The sequence below is a fragment of the Labrus bergylta genome, chromosome 6, assembly GCF_963930695.1.
Source record: "Labrus bergylta chromosome 6, fLabBer1.1, whole genome shotgun sequence".
NCBI lineage: Eukaryota > Metazoa > Chordata > Actinopteri > Labriformes > Labridae > Labrus > Labrus bergylta.
This window is the reverse complement of record NC_089200.1, coordinates 1,463,966-1,476,453: the sequence shown is the minus strand read 5'-3', so window position 1 is coordinate 1,476,453 and position 12,488 is coordinate 1,463,966. Positions and strand designations below refer to the sequence as shown.

The following is a 12,488-nucleotide window of genomic DNA, read 5'->3' as shown; positions in this document are numbered from 1 at the left end:
AACGTTTAGGGCCCCAGCAGACCCCCAACTAATTTCTTAGTTGGTCCATGCCTTTATTTCAAACAGACTTGATTACTGTAATGCACTCGTTACTGGCCTCCCCCAAAAGAACCTCAGAGAAACTTCAGCTCATTCAAAACTCTGCAGCTCGGACGTTAACTAGAACCAAAAGAAGAGAGCACATTAGTCCAGTGTTAGCCACTCTGCACTGGCTTCCGGTAGTTTTCAGAATAGATTGTAAGCTCCTCCTCCTTGTATACAAAGCCCTAAATGGAACAGGACCGAGCTACATGACCAACTCTCCTGTCCACTATGTGCCCTCAAGGACACTTCGATCATCCTCTACTGGCCTGAAGGTTATTAGATGATTTACTAATTACGACCGAAAGATATGGAACACGTTACCTTTAGATATCAGGGAGGCTAGCTCGCTAAATATTTTTAAAAGTAAGCTTAAAATGTACTTCTTCACCTGCGTTTTTGAACAGGCATCTATAGGGTTATGTTTCACTACTGTTTTATACTATTTTATGCCTTTTTAATGCAAATTTCAAATATTTAATGCCATTTTTCAATTAATTTCATTCTGTGTTATTTTATTATGTGATGCTCTTTTTATGTCTTGTCTGCTGTAAAGCACTTAGAGCTGCAATACTTGTATGAAAGGTGCTATACAAATTAAGTTTATTATTATTATCACAGCACCCCCATTCACAGTGTAGCCTGCTATTAATGAAGTTCAACGTTCAAGATTAAGATCAGGACACAGCAAACAAGGGACCCTTTAGGCACCCCAACAGAAGGGTTCCAAAAAAGTAGGACGGTACGGATCCCTTTATTTTGGAACCATTCCAAAATTTTTGACGGTGGAAACAGTGAGCACCGTATGGAACCGAACCAGACCGCTTGGTGGAAACGAGGCTAAAAAGGATCTGGACGAACTGCTTTGTGTCTACCTCCAACCTTTAGGGTCGGCTCTGTACGCTTGGCACCCCAAACTGAAAAGGTAGCAGAAGAAGTAGGACTGTATGAATCTATTATTTTGGTAGCATTCCAAACTTTTGGCTAAATCAGCATGTTTTCTGTTGTTTCATAGTCTAAGACAAATCAGTATTTTGCACATTTTTTACTTTGTCATCAATGTCAATTCAATTACCGGTAAACCTTTTCTGAATAAGCTTTTTTATCATATTGACCTTAATAAGTAACATTTTATCCCTACCTTTTGGATTGAAGATTCTGAGAAAAAAAAAACTTTGATTTTACATGAAAGTTCTCCCCACCTAATTTTCTGATAAAATAAAAGACGTTTTAGACGAGGCACTTCAATCAGGAACATTTGTAGCCCAGCTGAAGCAATCGACAGGAGCAGTTCAAGACTTATTGATCTACTACTAAGACCCAAACGTTTGTAAGGAAACACAAATAGGTTCCATACCGAACCGAACCGGACCGCTTGGTGGAAACGGGGATTAGAGGGATGAGTCTCCACACTGGTCGGCCACAGGCACACACTGTGCACGGTGGTCTAACATTAATGTTTTATACTAGACATCAGGTAAAATAGTGCTATGCCCGGAATGACGTGGTTTACTTTAGTGTGCTTTTGGAGAGCCATAAGAATTTTCGAGAACCATGGAGGTCAAATATAAAACTATGTTCTTTCTAAGCTTTTTGTTTTAGTGGAGACAACAAACCTAGGCACAGAGTGTCTCATTTATTCATGTATTTATTAAACGCATAAATGCATATATAATAAACATTTGTTAAATATGCCAGAGTTAGCCAAAAGGCTAATTTTCATCTGTTGTTCCCCGGCCAGATTTTATAAAGGCTCCCTTAAAAAGCTACAAAAATAGAAATATCATGACAGTAATGAAGCAGACAGGTGAGCAGCCACAGGAGAAAATACATAAAGCATGCAGGATACACATAAAGCAGCTTTTGGTTAATTTAAGGAATGTATCTCATGCAGGACAGACATGGAGCAGACATAACAATGTACCAAAAAAAAAATCATTTTTCCAATAACCTACTAAAGTAAATGTAACGTGCACACAACAAGACAACATGTAACACTATATACAATAAACATACAGTTATCAAAATGTTTCATATAAATTTAAGAGATAATATATTTGAAGGATAAAAAGGGTCTGTGCTCAAAACAAGCGCCTTCATTAAAATAAAAGTTGCATATTTTTGCATCAGCATCTCCTCGCTGTGACTAAACGACACTCGGCTCGCTCCTGATTCTGGTGTGTTACAAGGTCTCCGTGCTGAGACCGGGCTCGGCGCCTGATGTCCTCCCCTCCCTCACTTTTCTCTCTCTCTCCTCTGCCGCTCCCGCCAACACAACAAGACTAATTGGTGCTGTTTAAATGTCAGCATCACAGAGACGCGAGAGACAGAGGAGCTCGTCGTCTCTGATACTTACTCACTGCAGCATCCTGATGACAGACTGTGTAAATGTTTGTGTCCCTCAGGTGAAGTAGATCTAAACTGGAACCTGTGATAAACCACATGTGAACTGTACATTTACACAAACACAGTGTTGTCTTGTTTTTTCTTTTACTTAACCATACTCAAAGCACCTGTTTGGCCTCGAATCCGGATTCAGGGCGGATGTGGCACTCATTCATCGTTCTCTGTGAATGAAGCAGCAGCTGAGCATTCAAAAAATGTAAACAAAGAGCTCAACAAGAAGCTTTTTTAAAAAATAAAAAAATCTGCCTCCAGCGATACACACACACACACACACACAACTTCACACACCTTTTTCTGGCCACACATCCAAAACCAAGAGGTGCAGAGAGGCGGCCCTCACAGAGGCCAATAACTGATAAAAATGCTGATATTTTGTTATGATCCTCTCACACATCTGGAAGATAAATCAGCTGATTCAGTGACAGTGGGGATGCATCACAAGGTCACTCACAGCTTTCACTCAAAGAGCCTGGATTGTATTGATCTTCAGGAACACAAACACCCAATTACTACATCCTTAAATACACGACACGGGAAGCTGGTATTGACATAATGTTGGTTAATTTAATTCCTGCAAACGCCAATATGTTGCAGATCCTGCGCTGTTAAAATGCATGTTAACTGGCATGTAGGAGGAATCGGCATCTCCATCATGTAAGAGCATTTTGACATCATTTTTAAGCATCAGTATGACCTTCCTTTGCACTTCATCATAATTCAGTAACCGCCTTGAGAGGCTTAAAGATGTTAACCCTCCTCATGCATATGAGCAAATATGAAGGCTATACCCATTAATCAACATGTTAAAGAACATGCAGTGGGTGTCAGTGAGCTCATTACCTCTAATAATCCCGTGCAATGTGTTCTGCAATCCTCCATCGATGGTTTATGTTTTGCAGTAATTGTGTAATCTGCTCGATGTGAGGAGTCACAAGAAAAGAAGGGAACCTCCTCACTGAGCCCAGCCGACACATGCCGCAAGATCCCCGGCATGCTTATCCAATCCCCCCTCCCCTAAACATCCTCCAAGACCAGCTCAACGCAAAAAAATGCAAAATGCAAGCTCGATTCGATACATTAAAGTTACAGCTGATTATTGGATCTTACCATTGTACTGATAATTCTCTAAAATCGCAGCTTCTGCGCTGTGGATCCTCCGGGCTGATGATGAAAGGCTGCGCACTCCACAGGGGGAAAAAAATCAACCCCCCAAACGGGGCTGGGAAGGTACAAGACTCCCCGGAGGCTCGGGCAACACAACTTCCAGCTTCAATGCGGATTGGAAAGGAGAGGCTTCGGACTTCCTATCGAGTCAAAATAGTTTTTGTTTTATTTTGTTTGCAGAAAAAAAAGGTATTTATCAGATCTTTCCCCGCGCGCTGAAAGGTTTGGATTAATATTTTCGAGCAATTTCGCTGCGCTGCGGATGGCTGCTCTCTCCACTCTCTACTGAAGAATGCACCGCGCATTTCAACTACCCTCTCTCTCTCTCTCTCTCTCTCTCTCTCTCTCTCTCTCTCTCTCTCTCTCTAACACACCAACACTTTCACACATGCGCGCGAGGATCCCCATTCTGCATGATCGATGTGAGACACAAACGAGTCATGTTGAATCCAAATCACACCAGATCCAACACAGTATATCTCTGGTATGTGTGTGTGTGATGTGTGTGTGATGTGTGCAGAAAGTGTGTGTGTGTGGTTGTGTGGTCTTGAGGTCACTGTAACGATTCACGAAATTCAAGCAGAGTTCAGGACCAAGGACAGCGACCACCATCATTTTATTCACTCCGATTAAATAAATATGATGAGCTTTTGTGCTTCTTAAAATATAATCTTAAAAAATAACTGGAGAAGTTCAACTTTCATTTTTCCAGAATAAAACTTTAGACCTGGTAACTCTGGAGAACCAATCAAAAGGTAGTCAGGATGTTTGATGTTTTAATGACGTCAAAACTGAGAAAGATTGCAGAGCCATAACGCTTTACTTAGCTTATTTCAAGAAAAAGCAAAGTTGAAAAAAAGCTACACTTATAAACCACATGGGGCGGCTGTGGATCAGTGGGTCGGTCGTCTCTCAACTAGAAGGTCGGGGGTTTGATCCCCAGCTCCTGTCCCAACGATAGACGCTGCAAACAGGAAGTAGGAGACACAGTGCTAGCCTGAAGCGGGCTATGTTCATTTGACTGCACCTTTTTCACCAAATTTTGCTTTTGGACAAGATCCATATCCATACCTCATGGAAGAGCTCTATGGAGAAGCTTCTGACACTACACTCTTCTGAACATCAGAATCAGAATCAGAATCAGATTTATTGTCCAGGTATGCTCACACACACACACACACACACAAGGAATTTAACTTTGGTGAACTGTGCTCTCTTATGTACAGGTACAACATTAAATATCAACAATAAACAGAATAAGAAAAGACTAATATTTACATGACTAAATATGAAACCGTGCAGTGGTGAATAGTGCAAAAGATGCTGAAGAAACATGATGAGTAAAATGCAGTTATGTGACAGATGGGTCAATTAAGATGTCAATTACAGTATTTACATAAATAAGTGTGCGTATATTGATCATTTCAAATAAATAATATATATATATACATATATGTATATTCACAGTGACGGTTGGTTAACATGTCACTGTACGTATCAGCTCTATGTTTGTTGTCACTTTAATCAGCCTCTCATTTGTGCATCAGCATTAATGCACATTCTGATTGTGTACTGTTGTCTCTTTCTTTCTTCTTACAAAAAAAGGAAAGAGGTTCTATAAATACACTCCCTGTTTTAACTCTCCTGCCCTCAACATCGCTCTAAAGCAAGAAATGCAAATTGTTTGGGAGGAAAATGCTAAACACACAACTAAAAGATCCCACAGGATAGAGAACCATTCAGCTGAAATCTCAACACAAGCCCGAGCAGAGGACAGAAGTGACTCCTCTGTTACACAACTGTTTGTTTTCTTGGTGTTTGACGTTCTCCTGCTTGAGGATGGAGGGTGAGAGGTGACAGAGTCTGAGCCTGGTTTTAAGTATGAGGTGTGCTATTAACCCTTTTTTAGAACCCCCATATACCGGCCTGGCATGTACAAATACAATGTTTTTTAATCGATCCTTAATCAAGTTATTTTTAAAACGCAGAACCTTATTGCAAATACAAAACAGTTAAATTCTCAGTGGATGGTTTTCTTACCTTTATCGATAATTCAGCCAAACATGCTTTCTCAGTCTTTTCATGTGTTTACAGCAATCAGAGTATTGAGAGACACATTTTTGATTTTGCTTTACTCAGACTTTAAGTTACAATCAGTGTCGATTCTAGAGTCGTTGGGGGCCTCCGACCGAGGTTCACATCACCATCATGTCCGCCAGGGTCCAGACGCTTACTCCTCTTCCTCTTCTTTTTCCTGTTTCTGTTTCCTCTCCTGTAGACGGATCATTCCTCTTCTTTTTTATTTGTTGACTTTCATTCATTTATTGACAAACTGAGCCGTTCGAATTCTCTAAAAGTTAAGGAAAGGTGGGTCAATGCTTCCTTTATAACCACCTTTAGGATACACTGGACCATCCTTTACCAAAGGAGATGAGATATGACGCCCCAGAATTCCTTGCGGCCGCAACATTTAAAGCGAGTCGCCCATCCGACCGTTCAGGAACATTAACGATGATCGTAAAGTGACACAGATCATGTGAGAGATAAAAGATAAGAGACATTTTTATCCAGACCAACGAGCTTGAGGAGCCTAAGAGAGCTCAAGAGCTCCCAGGAAAGTAGGTGGCTAGTGACTGAGATTTACAGATAGATACATGCAGTAATATGATGTACTGTATATGCACAGAGAGAGAGAGAGAGAGAGAGAGAGAGAGAGAGAGAGAGAGAGGAGCTCAAGGTGCCAGTTCCCCCGGTAGTCTAAGCCTAAGCAGCATCATTAGGAGCTGGTCTACACCAGCACTAACTATAAGATTTATCAAAAAAGAAAGTTTGAAGTCTATTCTTAAAAATACAGACTGTGTCTGCGTCTCGGACCCCGGCTGGAAGACGATTCCAGAGGAGCCTGATAACTGAAGGCTTTACCCCCCATAGTACACTTAGAGACTGTGAAATGTGGTCAGATTGTCAGAGCAACAAGATCGCCTTTCATTGAGTCCTTTATGAATTCTCCTAACATCTTTCCTTAACCTCATGACGTTTTCCCCGGGGTTAAGGTAAAGTGGATAGTGAAAGGAGATAGGAGGGACAATTCGAACGCACCCTGTGTTTTGAGTCATGCTTTTGAGTTCAATTACCTGTGGTTTTGTTACAGCGCCTCCCTCTGGTTTCAATACCTTACCAAACAGCAAAGGATTTTGTTTTGATCAATTTGAGTTCAGTTTTGATTTAAAAAAACAAACAGAAATAACAGCTAAATAAAACGTCAGCGTTGACTTGCGGTTTCAGAATCAGAATTTAGAATCAGCTTTATTGGCCAGGTATGTTTAAACACACAAAGTATAACATTAAATATCAACAATAAACACAAAAATAAACAAATAAGCAAAGACTAATATGTACAAGGCTAAATAGGATAATATCAGATAATTTAAGATAATATCCTGGGACTCTAACATCCGTCTCATTGTTCATCTCAAGAGAAAGAGCTTCTCCAGCAGACAGAATTTGTTCTATCACCATGAAATGCTCATCGTCTTGCTGATGAGCAACATAAGACTTTCTTGTTGCAGGACACGTCCAATCCAAACACCTCTGTTTGTAATTTGTGCTTTAATGAAACAAGATGATAACTGTGATCAAGACTGAGCCTCTTGGTGAATATTTTACACATTCCTGTGAAGCTGGGTGATCATTTCAAATGTTATGGCGTCATGAGATCTTCTCAAGCACTACATTTTTTTAGATGTTTTTTGATGCAGTTCTTCATCTCGCCCTCGTGTAGGATGTCGGAGATTTTCATTCTGCTCGTATTCCTCATGCAGCCCTCCCACACAGAGCCGAGCGGTGACTCAAGTCTGCCTTCATCTTCCACCCCGAGCTGCACAGAGCACAAGCAATCCTCGCTTTTTGTCTACTTTGCCTTCATTCTCAGATCACTATGTCTCTGAAATAGCTAACACACACACACATGTAAGAACTAACACACACACACACACACACACACACACATGTAAGAACTAACACACACACACACACACACACACACACACGTAAGAACTAACACACACACATGTAAGAACTAACACACACACATGTGGTGTGTGCGTGTTCCAAACACTCACACGGGTCGGTGCTGACCGCATCGTGATCAGGATTTGTTCGAGTGGTTTGGCTTGACGCAGTGACATCATCACTAATTGATCCTCTTTTGAATTCTGACAGGGGAATAATATGCTGCTGTATGGGGTTGCCATAGCAACTAGCCCATTTCAATGCAAGGGGATGTGAGAGTGCTGCTGGAAAGCTAAAGGGGTAATTGGGGATGTTGGGGGGGTGGGTGGGAATGGGGGGAGTGGGTGAGGATGTGTGTGAAGAAGGGGCGTGTGTGTGTGTGTGTGTGTGTGTGTGTGTGTGTATGTGTGTGTGTGTGTGTGTGTGTGTGTGTGTGTGTGTGTGTGTGTGTGAGAGAGCTGCCTGAAAGAGAAGAAAGAGTTAAAACAAAGACAAAGGCTTCAGCGCATTCTGACTCAAACACCTGTCAAACAAAGGTCTGACCAACACGCAGAGCGGAGGGGGCGGAGCTCTATAAGATGCACAGAAAAACACAAATGTATTTTGAACAAATAATCGGGCCGAGGATGGAACTAGGAAGGTCAACGTTTCAGGACTTTGATCAAAAATTCTACGTTTAACTTAAAGATACAGACCTCTGCACAGATCTGCAGGTCACAGATATTCTTAAAGCAGAGTCGATAGAGGAAAAAAAAACTCTCTCAGGTTCCCAATTGATTGACGTTCAGTGCTTATGAGCTGCAGACCGAAACCTTTAAATCAATAGAGTCACTGTTTTATGAAGAGAGAAACTTAAATCAACACAGTCTCTGTCCTGAAGCCAGTAGGACACACTTACTCACTCTTTGTCACTGGGGAGATATTTATAATCTTATCATATTATAACACAGCAACATGAAAGCTTGAAAAAAACAGCTAAATTATTCAATTTCCTGCAGCAAAGATGCAAAAAAGTGCTTTTCTCAGAAATCAACTCCAGCTCCGCCCTGTCTTCTTTGCAGCTCAGTATCACATTGACTTGGGAGGACACTGTTTGATTGTTGCATTAACTGAAACAACATCTTTTAATCTCTGCTTGTGCTCGGTCAGAATGAATCATCCAGTTTGCGCATGTTTTACAGATCGAATCATAGATCACGACTGAAATGGAAACACAGACAAACATGTCCTCAGAAATCTGGGGGGAAAAAAAAGAGAAATCCTGAGACACTTTGTCCGACTTTGAATAAAAGTGAAATGACACCAAGTCCTAAAAGTTTAGAGGGATTAAAGATATGCAAAACAAAGTACCTGCACAGTCACATTCCTCATGTCAAATAAAACTAGAACAGCAGTTACTTGCATGCTCACAATGGCTCAGTTTTAGCGGCCGTGCTCCACAGACAGCTGAGGGTGTTTTCACACCTGTAGATCATTTGCTTTGGTCTGAATCATGGACCAATTTGTTCCTTTGTTGCACAATTACCTCAAATTTGGTCTGTGTTCCCACGGGGACGTTTACAAGAGGACTAAAATATGTGGTGCGTGTGGAAAATGCTCTCTGACTGGTCTGAATTTCTTGTGGGAAGTAAACAAAGACTGGTTGACTCCTGATTGGCTGTGGCTGCTCCAAAGAAACTTTCCAATTTCTAAAAAGACAGACGGATTAATGTCGAGTTTTTAAATTCTTTGACTTTATCTCTGTAGGCAAACAATTCAGTTCGAAGAAGAGCCGCACCTGAAGCTCTAAAATAACATGTTGATGTAATGGAGTCATTGAAGGAGCACGTTAATCCTCCTGAACCAGGACCTGCTCAACCACCCAAACTGTTTTCTGAAGATCAGTCAGTCAGATGTGTCTGTGGTCTCATGGTGGTTGCTTCTTGAAGACGGGTCGATAAAAGGTCTGAATACAAACGAACTGCAATAGAGTCTGAAAAAAAAAGTGGACCAAGACCCAACAATTCAAGCGGCTTGGTACGGTTGTTTAGTTTGCACCAGGGTTTTGATTGACAGCTCAAACTGGCACTAACTTGACTACAGTTCGTTTTACCTAAATCAAACATATTAGGCGGGAAAATGCTCTAAAGACACTCTTTTGTCCCCCTGGCCAAACGCTTAAATAACACCTCTCTATTATTGCAGGGAGGAAGCAGCACTAAGTGAAAGAAATTAAATTCACAGCTTTTGTTTTGTGACACTTCAATGTCTTTTAACTGTTTCAGTCATCAACACAAATGCACCTTAAAGTATGAATGGACTCACTGGGAGAAAGAAAGTGCGACATGTTCCACATAAATCCAGTCTGTCCTGTGTAAATGTGTCTCTGAGTCCTGACTGTCTACAATGAGGGAGAAGCTCGAGTCCCGCTGGCTGTGTTGTTGTCAGAGCCGTGTTTACATGGACGGGACGGCCGGCTCCTCCCCTTGTGTATAAAAGCTGTTTTAGTCAAGAACTAGAGAGAAGAAGAAGAACATACTCACTGATTATTTGGATGTTAGTAAGAGTTTTTAGATCACGCTCATTCTGTGTCAGTTTACATGAAATGTGAAGCTACGAGCTAACTAAAGAGCGCTAACATTAGCATGCTAACACAACAATGTGAAGCTACGAGCTAACTAAAGAGCGCTAACATTAGCATGCTAACACAACAATGTGAAGCTACGAGCTAACTAAAGAGCGCTAACATTAGCATGCTAACACAACAATGCAGGACACAGGTGATAGCAGCTCGAGCCGAGGTTTGTCCGCCGCTTGTGCTTAATGGAGCATTCTAATTAAAAACTCCTTCCTGTGAACGTGAGGGGAGGGGGGTTGGAGGTGTGTCTCTGTAGGAGAGCGGAGGCTTCAGTATGGAGGAGGCGTGGCCTAACAGCAGTTTGTTTTGGTTTCATGCTGGTGCTCAAGGACGACATCTACAGGACCAAAAAGTTGCACATTCCTCCTTTAAAACATTACATTTTTTTGTTACTATTTCACAAACTCAGTTAGTTCTAAATGGCAATCCAACTGTTAGTCTTAAACATTTTCACTCAATACAAAAATAATGACCTAATGGTGACTTCTTGAGGAATGATGCATCAATGATTCACACACATCTGTGGGAGTCATCGTTGCAGAACAACAACTTGCAGTTGAACAGTTTTTGCTGTTTTTTTCCAGTGGTTGTTGGGATACTTTAGTCTGGAACGAAGAGGTCAACTAACTCTGCCCTCCTCAAGAGTCTGAAAAAACCTCACCTTGTACTTTGAATCAGAGGTTGTGGGAAAGTCTGCAGGGATAGTAAGATACTGAAGGGGACATCTATTTTTATTTACTCAAAGAAACAAGTCAAATTCCTTGTACTCTGATTTGCTGGAATGTGTGGATTCCCCCGTGTTGATGTGAGCTTAATGCAGTTGATCAAAAAGTTGAGCGAGAGTGCATTCCTCTTCTCTAAAAGTGATTGGTTGTGAAGAGATGGTGGTCGGAGCTTTAGCATTCTTCTGAGGCCGATTCACCACCGCAGCTCGATGGACTGGAACCATGTCTGCAGCTTCTCATTTGCTGCGGTTATTTCTGTTGGGTTTATTATTTCTACCGAGGTCCGGATATTCTGCTGCCGTATATCCTGATTGAGTGACAGTTCACGCATTTCTCATGCAATGAGATGCAATTTCATTATGACAGGGAAATAACTAACTTTTAATAGCTATGGGGTTTATGACAGTATGACAAAAAAATACTGTTTATAACCCCCGTCCTCTGAGAATAAGAAAATTACTTTTTTTTGTGTGTGTGTGTGCGAGGTTGCCAACGACAACGACACACACAGAAACACACACACACACACGCACACACACACACACACACACACACACACACACACACACACACACACACACACACACACGCACACACACACACACACACACACACACACACACACACACACACTGCATGCAGTTTCTGAAAAATGTTCTCTGCAGCATAGACTCATCATTTGTCATCCTGGTGTGTCGGGCCTTAAGGAGATCGCCATTATTTAGATGCTGAATGTTTTATTTATCAAGAGAAAGTCTCTCCTGTATTGTTTGGACTGCTAATGTTTATCTCTCTCTCTCTCTCTCTCTCTCTCTCTCTCCCTCTCTCTCTCTCTCTCCAGTGCAGGAGCAGATTTCTCTGTTGGGTCAGATCATGTCTCAGCAGCATGTTAGGACGGATGTTCACGCTGTAAATGCACCAGTTTACTCATGTTTGATGTTATCTGCTGTCTGCTGGACGGCCGGGTCAAGTAACTCTGAGTAACTACCTGTCACAACACATTTCTGCAGCAACACACACATGCAGTGTCATGTTTGGGCACGGTGTGTCTCCTCCTCAGCCGCCGAGGAGAAGCGGTCATGCGAGATTGCTCACAGATTGCTCTCAAAGACGAGGTTAAAACAATCACAAACTATACAGCGTATAATAAAGTGACATACAGTGATGTCACTGTTAGCTTGTGGCTGCTAATCGTATTATTGTGGAGATGGGATTTAATTAGCAGCGTGATAACTGAAAAAGAAACACATTAAAAAAGGCTTTAAAAGATTTTAGAGTCTAGTAGAGAGCCGTGTAGCAGACGTGTGTGGATGAAAGATGCTAATGTTAGCATGCTACAATGACTAACATGCAGAAGATTGAAGAAGATACTGACGCTGCTAAAAATGTGCTGATTTGCATGTTTGATGCAATTATAGCAGGATTGCGGGGAATTTTTTTAAGTGAATTGTCAATGCCAGCATGCAAACCAAACAGCAACCTCT

General features: G+C 41.5%; 1 protein-coding gene across 1 annotated transcript in view; it reads right to left on the bottom strand.

Annotated features, from left to right (window-relative positions):
• adcyap1r1b (adenylate cyclase activating polypeptide 1b (pituitary) receptor type I) overlaps positions 1-3,945 on the bottom strand; it is a 30,786-nt gene extending 26,841 nt beyond the window's left edge. Inside the window, 1 exon segment of the mRNA XM_065956417.1 lies at positions 3,595-3,945. The gene's annotated coding sequence lies outside the window, so the exon portion shown is untranslated.
• Between the last annotated feature and the right edge of the window lie 8,543 nt (positions 3,946-12,488).